Below are 12,497 nucleotides of genomic sequence, written 5' to 3' on the forward strand. Positions count from 1 at the left end.
TCAGTGCCCGTAATTGAAAGAGAAAACTTACTTATTTACAAAAAAATTAACAGAAAAAAATAAAAACATATTTTTTTTTTCCAAATTTTCAGTCTTTTTTCAGTTGTTGCGCCAAAAAAAAAAAAATCGCAGAGGTGATCAAATACCACCAAAAGAAAGCTCTATTTGTGGGGAAAAAAGGACGTCAATTTTGTTTGGGTACAGTGTAGCATGACCGCGCAATTGCCATTCAAAGTGCGACAGTGCTGAAAGCTGAAAATTGGCTTGGGCAGGAAGGTGCGTAAGTGCCTGGTATGGAAGTGGTTAACCAAGTGATCAGCTGTGTCCAAATCACAGCCGGTTACATATAAACACAGACGTGCCGGTAATCGGCTCTCCTCACCTTTTTTTTTTTTTTGCTGCCACTTCAGACTTCACCACAGCGAGAGACATGGTATGGTGTAAATTATTGCGCTGCTGAATGTGTATGTATCAAGCTGCTAAACACAGCTACTGAAAACAAGAAGCAAAAAACAGAATATGGACAAAAAAGTGTAGCGCTCTGATACTAAAAAGGTATGACAATAAAGTCAAAAACCGTGCGTGATCAATATACAACAATATGAAATGCACATGTGTAGAAAGATACAAATGTCATAAACAAATATGTAAATGTCCAAGATGAACCAAGTGATGAGTGGATACAAAGTTCAAAATTGGAAAGTGAGATAAAATCTTCAAAAAATAAGTGAATATAAGTAAATTTCCAAATGAAGAAATATCCCGTCACCAGTGCGGATGCAGGCTTACCGGAACGTGTGGACTCTGCGAAATATATATTTCCAGAGTCGATCAGGATTGGTATAGACTGGAAACCACGGTGTGGAGTTGCTTCAGGAAGGGGTCCACGAATGATCTTAATACCATAACCTGGGGAGAACTGGAAGGTCTCTCGCTCAGGAAATGCAGGAGATGGTCATCCGTTAGTGAAGGTCACATGTGAACGTAAAAAAGAAAAGAGGGGACGCCATAGTGTAATACCGTCAAAAAATCAGTTTAGATTTAATTAAAAGTTGCACTTACATGTAAGTTGAAAATAAAGCGCACTTCAATAAAATGATGGCAACAATGGAGTCATCCCTGACGCGTTTCGTGTGAGTACACGTTGTCAAAAGGGTATCCCTCTCATGTGGCCAACAGACAAATTTATAGTGAGCCCCCAAACACATACAACTCACCATCTGGGAGGAGTCACTCTGAACAGCAGCACTTCCGGGTGGGAATCAGATCTGAACAGAATGTGATTTTGGAATAGCACTCTGAACGTGTGATGAGCGAATGGGTAGCGAAAAAAATAATAATAAACACAAAAAAATACAAAATCAGAACGTGTGTAGTGAACAAGTGCTTAGAACAAGCACTTCCTGGATGTGGCAAGATGGCGACGGGGCGTGCGCTCCAAGCCTCGTCTTGACACAGTATTCTGATAGGGTGTGTAGGAGAGAGGAGGCGCTCTGAACGGGCGCTTCCTGGTTACAGCAAAACGACGCCAGAGCGTGCGCTCCAAGCCTCGTTCTGGCTGTATATACTAAGCAGAGAGTTCCGCAGCACGTAGCGGCAAGCCGACACAGACTGAGAACGTCAGAGTGGGGGGCCGGTCAAAAAATGCAAATCAATGCTGTTCAACCCTCGCTATGGTTGACACTGTGCGTTTCAAGTGGACCGGAAGTAATGATTCTAGACTGGTCTGCATGATGCTGCGCAGTAAATGAAAAGAGTAAAAAAGAAAAAATATGAATGCAGTGGCAAACAGAATGGCCGAGTGATTGTTTCATGGCTGAAGCACCAAACTATAATTGGAAGTGTGACTTCCAAATACATCAGAAAGCCAAAATACATTTAATAGATAATGAGTCATTAATAAAATAACCTAAAGAAAGGAAAAAAAATTCTGATTGAGGGTCTAAAAACATAAGTAAAAAATCATGTAAATTACATACATGTAAAAACTGGCCTTTAATATTAAAAAAGGAACAGTGACAGAAATCAACTGTAATAAATATTGCAGAGTGTGGAATCTGATAAGAGGAAATTCCGCAAACTGCAAAAGATAATTAAAAAATGTTTAAAAATCGGAAAATGTCTGTAAAGCAATGCTGAGTGAGTCATCCAGATGGTGAGTTGGAAATACGGACAAAACATGCGTTAACAGATAAAATAATCCAATATATCGACTGTATGTTTAACAATGAATATAAAAATTGTAAAAAAATGTCAAGTGAATGAGCAATGTCTTGAATGAAAAAAAAAAAAAAGAGGGGGTTTGTACACAAAGTTCCTGAAAAATTAAAACCTGACAGTTCATGCCTTATCAATAAATGAATTGATATCCCATTCGACGTTCAAGCCGAAGGGGTGATAGGATTGGAGTTCATATATCCAAAATGTTTCTAATTGAGAAACGCCTCTTGTCTTGGCCCCTCCTCTCCAGGGAGGTATATACCGGTCAATAATTGTAAATTGTGTACCGGAGGGGTTTCTGTCATGACACTGTCTAAAGTGGCGAGGAACCGTGTGGTTCGTATCTCCACTTAAGATTAAAGCAATATGTTCACCCACACGTATCGAATAAGTACGGATCGTGCGGCCGACATATTGCTTACCACATGTACAAGTAATGAGATAAACAATATAGTTTGTTTCACAAGTGCAAAAATGCTTGATCTCATACTGTTTGTTGGTCACAGTGGATGTAAAGTGTGTGATTGTACGTCCCTTTAATGAATTGTGTAGGCACACCTTACATTTCCTACATGGAAAAAAACCAATAAGATCATGAAAAAAAGAAATCTTTGATGGAGGGTTGATGATGTTGGGCGCAATCCGACTCTGTAACGAGGGTACACCCCTAAAGACTAGTTTGGCTCGTTCTGGGAGTACAGGTCTAAGGACACTGTCATTCCTAAGAATGTCCCAATGTTTGTCTATGATGTTCTTCACCTGTCTATGTTGAGTGGAATAGGATGTAATCATGGCATATTTAAAACTATCATCCTGCACCCGTTTTGGTTTGGCCACAACGAGAGATGATCTGTCCAATGAGAGAACTCTCTGTAACTCCAGATCGAGTGCATCACTTAAGTAACCTTTATCGACAAACCTCTGTTTAAGCATCGTGGCCTGGCGTAAATAGGACTCTGTGTCAGTGCAGTTCCTACGTAGTCTCAGAAACTGGCTACGAGGAACCGACTGAAGCCATGAATTGTGATGGCAACTGCCAATGGGAATGAAACCATTCCTATCAGTTGGTTTGAAATAGGTCTGGAAGCTGAACTTGCGATCAACAAGTCCAATCTCCAGATCCAAAAAGTTAATTTTAGTGAAACTGTATTCAAAAGATAGTGAGATGCCTCTATCATTCTGGTTGAGAATCTTAAAGAAAGACTCTAACGATTCTGGGCTGCCATTCCATAGGAGGAGGATGTCATCTATATATCTGGCCCAGATATATAGATGACAACCAGAATGATAGAGGCATCTCACTATCTTTTGAATACAGTTTCACTAAAATTAACTTTTTGGATCTGGAGATTGGACTTGTTGATCGCAAGTTCAGCTTCCAGACCTATTTCAAACCAACTGATAGGAATGGTTTCATTCCCATTGGCAGTTGCCATCACAATTCATGGCTTCAGTCGGTTCCTCGTAGCCAGTTTCTGAGACTACGTAGGAACTGCACTGACACAGAGTCCTATTTACGCCAGGCCACGATGCTTAAACAGAGGTTTGTCGATAAAGGTTACTTAAGTGATGCACTCGATCTGGAGTTACAGAGAGTTCTCTCATTGGACAGATCATCTCTCGTTGTGGCCAAACCAAAACGGGTGCAGGATGATAGTTTTAAATATGCCATGATTACATCCTATTCCACTCAACATAGACAGGTGAAGAACATCATAGACAAACATTGGGACATTCTTAGGAATGACAGTGTCCTTAGACCTGTACTCCCAGAACGAGCCAAACTAGTCTTTAGGGGTGTACCCTCGTTACAGAGTCGGATTGCGCCCAACATCATCAACCCTCCATCAAAGATTTCTTTTTTTCATGATCTTATTGGTTTTTTTCCATGTAGGAAATGTAAGGTGTGCCTACACAATTCATTAAAGGGACGTACAATCACACACTTTACATCCACTGTGACCAACAAACCGTATGAGATCAAGCATTTTTGCACTTGTGAAACAAACTATATTGTTTATCTCATTACTTGTACATGTGGTAAGCAATATGTCGGCCGCACGATCCGTACTTATTCGATACGTGTGGGTGAACATATTGCTTTAATCTTAAGTGGAGATACGAACCACACGGTTCCTCGCCACTTTAGACAGTGTCATGACAGAAACCCCTCCGGTACACAATTTACAATTATTGACCGGTATATACCTCCCTGGAGAGGAGGGGCCAAGACAAGAGGCGTTTCTCAATTAGAAACATTTTGGATATATGAACTCCAATCCTATCACCCCTTCGGCTTGAACGTCGAATGGGATATCAATTCATTTATTGATAAGGCATGAACTGTCAGGTTTTAATTTTTCAGGAACTTTGTGTACAAACCCCCTCTTTTTTTTTTTTTTTCATTCAAGACATTGCTCATTCACTTGACATTTTTTTACAATTTTTATATTCATTGTTAAACATACAGTCGATATATTGGATTATTTTATCTGTTAACGCATGTTTTGTCCGTATTTCCAACTCACCATCTGGATGACTCACTCAGCATTGCTTTACAGACATTTTCCGATTTTTAAACATTTTTTAATTATCTTTTGCAGTTTGCGGAATTTCCTCTTATCAGATTCCACACTCTGCAATATTTATTACAGTTGATTTCTGTCACTGTTCCTTTTTTAATATTAAAGGCCAGTTTTTACATGTATGTAATTTACATGATTTTTTACTTATGTTTTTAGACCCTCAATCAGAATTTTTTTTCCTTTCTTTAGGTTATTTTATTAATGACTCATTATCTATTAAATGTATTTTGGCTTTCTGATGTATTTGGAAGTCACACTTCCAATTATAGTTTGGTGCTTCAGCCATGAAACAATCACTCGGCCATTCTGTTTGCCACTGCATTCATATTTTTTCTTTTTTACTCTTTTCATTTACTGCGCAGCATCATGCAGACCAGTCTAGAATCATTACTTCCGGTCCACTTGAAACGCACAGTGTCAACCATAGCGAGGGTTGAACAGCATTGATTTGCATTTTTTGACCGGCCCCCCACTCTGACGTTCTCAGTCTGTGTCGGCTTGCCGCTACGTGCTGCGGAACTCTCTGCTTAGTATATACAGCCAGAACGAGGCTTGGAGCGCACGCTCTGGCGTCGTTTTGCTGTAACCAGGAAGCGCCCGTTCAGAGCGCCTCCTCTCTCCTACACACCCTATCAGAATACTGTGTCAAGACGAGGCTTGGAGCGCACGCCCCGTCGCCATCTTGCCACATCCAGGAAGTGCTTGTTCTAAGCACTTGTTCACTACACACGTTCTGATTTTGTATTTTTTTGTGTTTATTATTATTTTTTTCGCTACCCATTCGCTCATCACACGTTCAGAGTGCTATTCCAAAATCACATTCTGTTCAGATCTGATTCCCACCCGGAAGTGCTGCTGTTCAGAGTGACTCCTCCCAGATGGTGAGTTGTATGTGTTTGGGGGCTCACTATAAATTTGTCTGTTGGCCACATGAGAGGGATACCCTTTTGACAACGTGTACTCACACGAAACGCGTCAGGGATGACTCCATTGTTGCCATCATTTTATTGAAGTGCGCTTTATTTTCAACTTACATGTAAGTGCAACTTTTAATTAAATCTAAACTGATTTTTTGACGGTATTACACTATGGCGTCCCCTCTTTTCTTTTTTACGTTCACATGTGACCTTCACTAACGGATGACCATCTCCTGCATTTCCTGAGCGAGAGACCTTCCAGTTCTCCCCAGGTTATGGTATTAAGATCATTCGTGGACCCCTTCCTGAAGCAACTCCACACCGTGGTTTCCAGTCTATACCAATCCTGATCGACTCTGGAAATATATATTTCGCAGAGTCCACACGTTCCGGTAAGCCTGCATCCGCACTGGTGACGGGATATTTCTTCATTTGGAAATTTACTTATATTCACTTATTTTTTGAAGATTTTATCTCACTTTCCAATTTTGAACTTTGTATCCACTCATCACTTGGTTCATCTTGGACATTTACATATTTGTTTATGACATTTGTATCTTTCTACACATGTGCATTTCATATTGTTGTATATTGATCACGCACGGTTTTTGACTTTATTGTCATACCTTTTTAGTATCAGAGCGCTACACTTTTTTGTCCATACACAGCGAGAGACATGCTCATGATTTTATTCATAATTCCGTCTCTACATCTGGTTTAGCATCATTTGTGGTCTATTACTTATCATGTTTTATATTTGTTATTATATATTTATTTATTTATTTATTTTTTTTTTTTTCCCTACGTCAGGAACTATATCCAATGTAATAAGTACGGATTTTAGATAGCAAAATGTTTTTTTATCCACGTGACAGAGAAAAAACAAAAGCCCCTTTACCCCCCTCCCCAACAGAAACACCTCCTTCATTCGTTCTTCCAAAATTTTTGCATACAGTTTTGTATCTGCATTCAGGAGTGAGATTGGTCGGAACCCTGAGCAAATCGTGTTGTCCTTTCCCTCTTTTTTAATGACAGTGATCGTAGCTGTTAATGCCTCTCTACTCATCTCGTAGTCTAGCCCCAGGCCATTGAAATATTGGCAAAGTCTAGGGATTAAGATGGTACTAAACCTTTGTATGTAGGCTGACGTGAAACCGTCTGGTCCGGGGCTTTTCCCCTTGGGGGTATTTTTTAAGACCTCACTTATTTCCTGCTCAGTTATACATTCCTCCATTCTTTCTATCTCGTACTCTTCTATCTTCGGTAGGTTAGTTTGCTGTAATACTTCCCTGATCTTACCCTTTTTTTCGGCTGGATCCCTAAACTTCTGTTGAACGTCGTATAGTTTTTCATAATAGCTTCTAAAAGATTCTGCTATTTGATTTGTCGCGTATACTAAGTCTCCATTCCCGTTCCTAATTTTTTCAATAAAATTCCTGGTTTTCTTTTTTCTTACCATTCTGGCCAAGTTTTTACTAGGTTTATTTCCCCAGACATATCTTTCTCTCTCTACCCTGTCTATGAAATTCTTGGTTTCTTGCCCGGCAAGGGCTTTATATTCATCTCTTGTTATAGTTAACTTACGGAGTGTTTCCCTCTTTTGGCCCAGTATTTTATGTTCCTGTTCCAACTTATATATCTCCTCCTTTAATGTTTTTAGTTTACTCATTCTTATTTTCTTTTTCTTTGCCCCTTCTGCAATAAAGATCCCTCTAATATAGGCTTTGTGGGCATCCCACAGGGTTGCTCTTGAGATACCCTCCCTGTCGTTCTCCTGAAAATACCATTCCAATTCTTTCTGTACTCTTTCGACCACCTCCTCGTCCCCCAACAGACTTTCAACCAATCTCCATTCAGGTGGGATGGTTTTTTGTATGGATGTGCTTATTTTCATGGTTACAGGAGCATGGTCTGATAGCGTCGTGATCTCACAACTTGCTTCAACCACCCTCTCCAGAAGTCTGTGGTCCACGAGGATGTAGTCGATCCTCGAGTACGTCCCATGTACAGGGGAAAAAAACGTATAGTCACGTGTCTTGGGGTTGAGAATTCGCCAGACATCAACCATTTGGTTTTGTGACATTTGTTTTTTCAATAGCTTAAGATGCTCGCCACTATTCCCCTGTACCTGGGACGTACTATCGAGGCTCGGGCACATGCAGAAGTTAAAGTCCCCCATTAACACCACATGTCCCTCTTCAAAATCTTTTAATTTTCTGAGGATTTTACTGATATATTTAACCGAATTCACATTGGGGGCATACACATTTGCCAGGGTGTAATCCTCCGCTCCTAGTTTTATTTTCAAGAACAGGTATCTTCCCTCAGGGTCGATCAGTCTGTCCACCAATGTGAATCTAACTCCTCTTGAAAATCCAATGGCAACCCCACGAGATCTCGATGAGAGTGTATCTCTAGTACCAAACAGGATATTCAAGTGAGTACAGCTTTATATTGGACTCTATGGTAATGTGGGTCTCTTGTAGGTAGACAATATCTACTTTATACTGTGCTAATTCGCCAAGAATTTTATGTCTCTTGATATGGGAGTTTAATCCTTTTACATTGTATGATAGGAACTTAATATCTGTCATTTATCTTTTTTTTTTTTTTTTATAAGTTTGAAAATAATTCTTGTGGAGTCGTTCAGATGGTCCCCCTCCCGTTAACCCTCCCTCCCCCCCTCCCCTTTCCCCCCCCCCCCAAATCCCCATCCCCCCTTCCCTCCCACCTTCACCCTGGCCTGCTCTTGGCCTGGGAGCCGCTGGTAGAAGACTCATCACCTTCAACCTCGACTCCTCTTTTATGGTGGTGCTCCAAGCACTCCATTGACTCCCCCCCATCCCCCCCCTCCCCCAATCCAGGATCCTGAGATTCTAGGTTAATCAGAGCCCCGCTAGTCCACCCACTCCGGTAGTTCTGGAACTGTTAAGTCCATTTTCGAGCAGAAATCTTTTAGTTCCTCTGGGTGCCTTAGTCGTGCTGTTTTACCCCCCTTTATGCCTATCAAGCACGCCGGGAAGCCCCATTGGTACTTTATATTTTGTGCCCGCATCAGCTCTAAGAAGGGTTTCAGGTGTCTTCTCCTTGCCAACGTTTCTTTCGACAGATCGGAGAATATTTGTAGCTCAGTCTCTCTATATTTCAGGGGGGGTTTCCCCCTAAGCCTTCCCCAAATTTCTGCTTTATCGACGTAATTCCTGAAACGTACCACGACATCTCTAGGACCGAGTCTTTCTATCTGTTGGGGATTCCCCACTCGGTGGACTCTCTCGATTTTAAGGGGCTTAGATTCTACTGGTCTCTCCAGCAGGGGGTTAAAAATTATGTTCATGATCTCTCTGAGGTCTTCATCCTTTTCTTCTACTATCGCTCTGATTCTAAGGTTCTGTCGCCTGTTGCGATTCTCCTGGTCCTCGATCCTATATGCCGTCAATCTCTGATTCTCGGTCAGGGCCTTTACTTGCTTTTTTAGGGAGTTTATTTCCTGGTCCTGTTCCTCTATTCTCCTTTCCGTCTCTACCACTCTTTCGCGGAGACCTCCGAGGTCTATTCTTACCTTGTTAATTTCCGTCTTTATGATATTTTCCATGACATTTTCCATCCTCTGCAACATTGCGTTCATCTCTGCCTTTGTAAGGGGGTGTGTATCTTGGGCTTGCTCCTCTGCGTTATTTTGCTCTTGCTCGCTTTCTAGTGTCGTTTCACCTCTAGAGCTCTCCGCACTACCTGCACCTTTTTTTTATCACTCTTCTTCTTTTCGATCTTCTTTGGGAGTCCCGGACTTTTAAGGCTCCCTTCTTGAGTCATATATTGCTGTATGGAGCTATTCCCCGAATTATTCTTAGTTGGTTTAGTAGTACCACCTCTCGTCGATCTATTCATTTTGTTGGAGGGTCTGATTCTTTTCCCCAGTTTGGAAATGGTGTGTTTTTTTTTTTTTTTCCCTTTCTTTCCCTTCCTCCTTCTCTCCTCTTCCCCTCTCTCCTTCCCCCTCCTTCCTTCCTTTTCCCAATCTACTGTCTATTTCTTGTACTCGGCCTTGATGGTCACTCCCCACGACACTGTCTCTTCAAAAAAAAAATAGGGAGAAAAAGGAGCAAAAAAAATGCAACGTATCAACCAGGAAAAATTCAGTAAAGAGGCGCCAATGAAAGAGAGAGCCTGGAGCGGGGCTACCGCCCCTGTCAATCCGACCCTTTTTCCCAATCCGGTTCTATCTGTGCCGAACAATGGCTATTATGGTCTGGCCAGCCGTATCTTCCAGCTTATCCTCTTATGCAGGGGGTACCAGCGGTGTAACTTAGGGAACTGACCCCAGTATTTTCCTCCTTGCACAGAGTTGTCAACCCAAACAGGTAATTTACTGATATAGACCGGCCGTCTTTGAATCTTACTTCAAATGTATCCTGCCTGGTTGTGTAATTATAACCTTTAGGCCGTTATTACTTCGGGGACAGAATACAACATGTTCACCCGCATATCCCAGCCCAGAATCTCTACGCTGGGACATACACTACCAATGTCCTGTGAAATTTTCTACAGATTTATACAGTGACTGCGCAGTATATGAGGGTTTTGCGCTCCTTAATCGGTTAATCAGTTAAGGCTTTATACCGGTTTCTCTCTCTCCCTCTATGATCATTGCTTGCATCACAGTCCAGGCTTACTTATCAGAGCTCCCAATATCTAGGCAATTATTGCATTATATCACAGCCCCGACTTTTTTATCAGTACTGACACGATGCAACTATTGCATTATATCACAGTCCAGCTTACTTTTATCAGTAATCCCAAAATCAAGGTAAGTATTGTATTAAATCACAGTCCATCAGTATTCCCATAATCAAGGCAAGTATTGCATTGTGTCATAAACCAGACTTACTCATCAGTATTCCCAAAATCAAAGCAGGTAATATGTATATTTTATATAAAAGGAAAAAAAGTTTTTCTTTCCTTTTTTTTTTCTTGAGATCACCAGAACCATCAGGGGGGGGAGGGGGGGTTCCGTGGGGGGGGGGGGGCCGGGACGGCGCCCTGTCCCGCTCGGCTCAGATGAGCGTCTCACCCAACCTCGGGACCTTTCGCAGCCGCTGCTCCACCTCTTCACATCTGATCACACGACGCTTCCATCTGTCGGATGTCTGTTGAGTCTGTTTTAGCAGACACCCGAGGGAATAAAATGGCGGTCATTGCAACTTTTTTTCTCGCGGGGTATTTGCGCAATAATTTTTCAAACGCCTTTTTTTGGGGAAAAAAAAACGGTTTAATGAATTAACCACTTCCGGACCGCCGCATGTATATGTACGTCGGCAGAATGGCACGTACAGGCACATTGGCGTACCTGTACGTCCCTGCCTAGACGTGGGTCGGGGGTCCGATCGGGACCCCCCCGCTACATGCGGCGGTCGGAAACCCGCGGGGAGCGATCCGGGACGACGGCGCGGCTATTCGTTTCTAGCCGCCCCCCGGTGCTTCACTGTGGCGGCTGCATCGATCGTGTGATCCCTTTTATAGGGAGACTCGATCGATGATGTCAGACCTACAGCCACACCCCCCTACAGTTGTAAACACACACTAGGTGAACCCCAACTCCTACAGCGCCCCCTTGTGGTTAACTCCCAAACTGCAACTGTCATTTTCACAATAAACAATGCAATTTAAATGCATTTTTTGCTGTGAAAATGACAATGGTCCCAAAAATGTGTCAAAATTGTCCGAAGTGTCCGCCATAATGTCGCAGTCACGGAAAAAATCGCTTATCGCCGCCATTAGTAGTAAAAAAAATAAATAAAAAATAAAACTATCCCCTATTTTGTAAACGCTATACATTTTGCGCAAACCAATCGATAAACGCTAATTGCGATTTTTTTTACCAAAAATAGGTAGAAGAATACGTATCGGCCTAAACTGAGGGAAATTTTTTTTTTTTAATATATGTTTTTGTGGGATATTTATTACAGCAAAAAGTAAAAAATATTGCATTTTTTCAAAATTGTCGCTCTATTTTTGTTTATAGCGCAAAAAATAAAAACCGCAGAGGTGAGTAAATACCACCAAAAGAAAGCTGTATTTGTGGGGGGAAAAAGGACGCCAATTTTGTTTGGGAGCCACGTCGCACGACCGCGCAATTGTCTGTAAAAGCGACGAAGTGCCGAATTGTAAAAACCCCTTCATTTAGCAGCATATTGGTCCGGTCCTTAAGTGGTTAAAAAATAACAAAACAGTAAAGTTAGCCCAATTTTTTTTGTATAATGTGAAAGATGATGTTACGCCGAGTAAATAGATACCCAACATGTCACGCTTTAAAATTGCGCACACTCATGGAATGGCGCCAAACTTCGGTACTTAAAAACCTCCATAGGTGCCGCTTTAACATTTTTTACAGGTTACTATTTTCGAGTTTCAGATGAGGTCCAGTGCTAGAATTGTTGCACACGCTCTAACGCACGCGGCGATACCTCACATGTGGGGTTTGAACGGCGTTTACATATGTGGGCGGGACCTGAAAGCGTGTTCGCTTCTTCGTGCGAGATGACAGTGGCGTTTTGAAATTTTTTTTTTTTCATTTTTACACTTTTTTTTTTGATCACTTTTATTCCTCTTACAAGGAATGTAAACATCCCTTGTAATAGGAATGTGTGTGACAGGTCCTCTTTATGGAGAGATGTCAATAAGACCTCACATCTCTCCTCCAGGCCTACAAGCATGAAATTGGTGAAAAAAAAAATCACGATCACATGCCGACAGCCGCGATTGCGGCTTTGTTTACTTC

Source organism: Rana temporaria, chromosome 4, assembly GCF_905171775.1.
Source record: "Rana temporaria chromosome 4, aRanTem1.1, whole genome shotgun sequence".
NCBI lineage: Eukaryota > Metazoa > Chordata > Amphibia > Anura > Ranidae > Rana > Rana temporaria.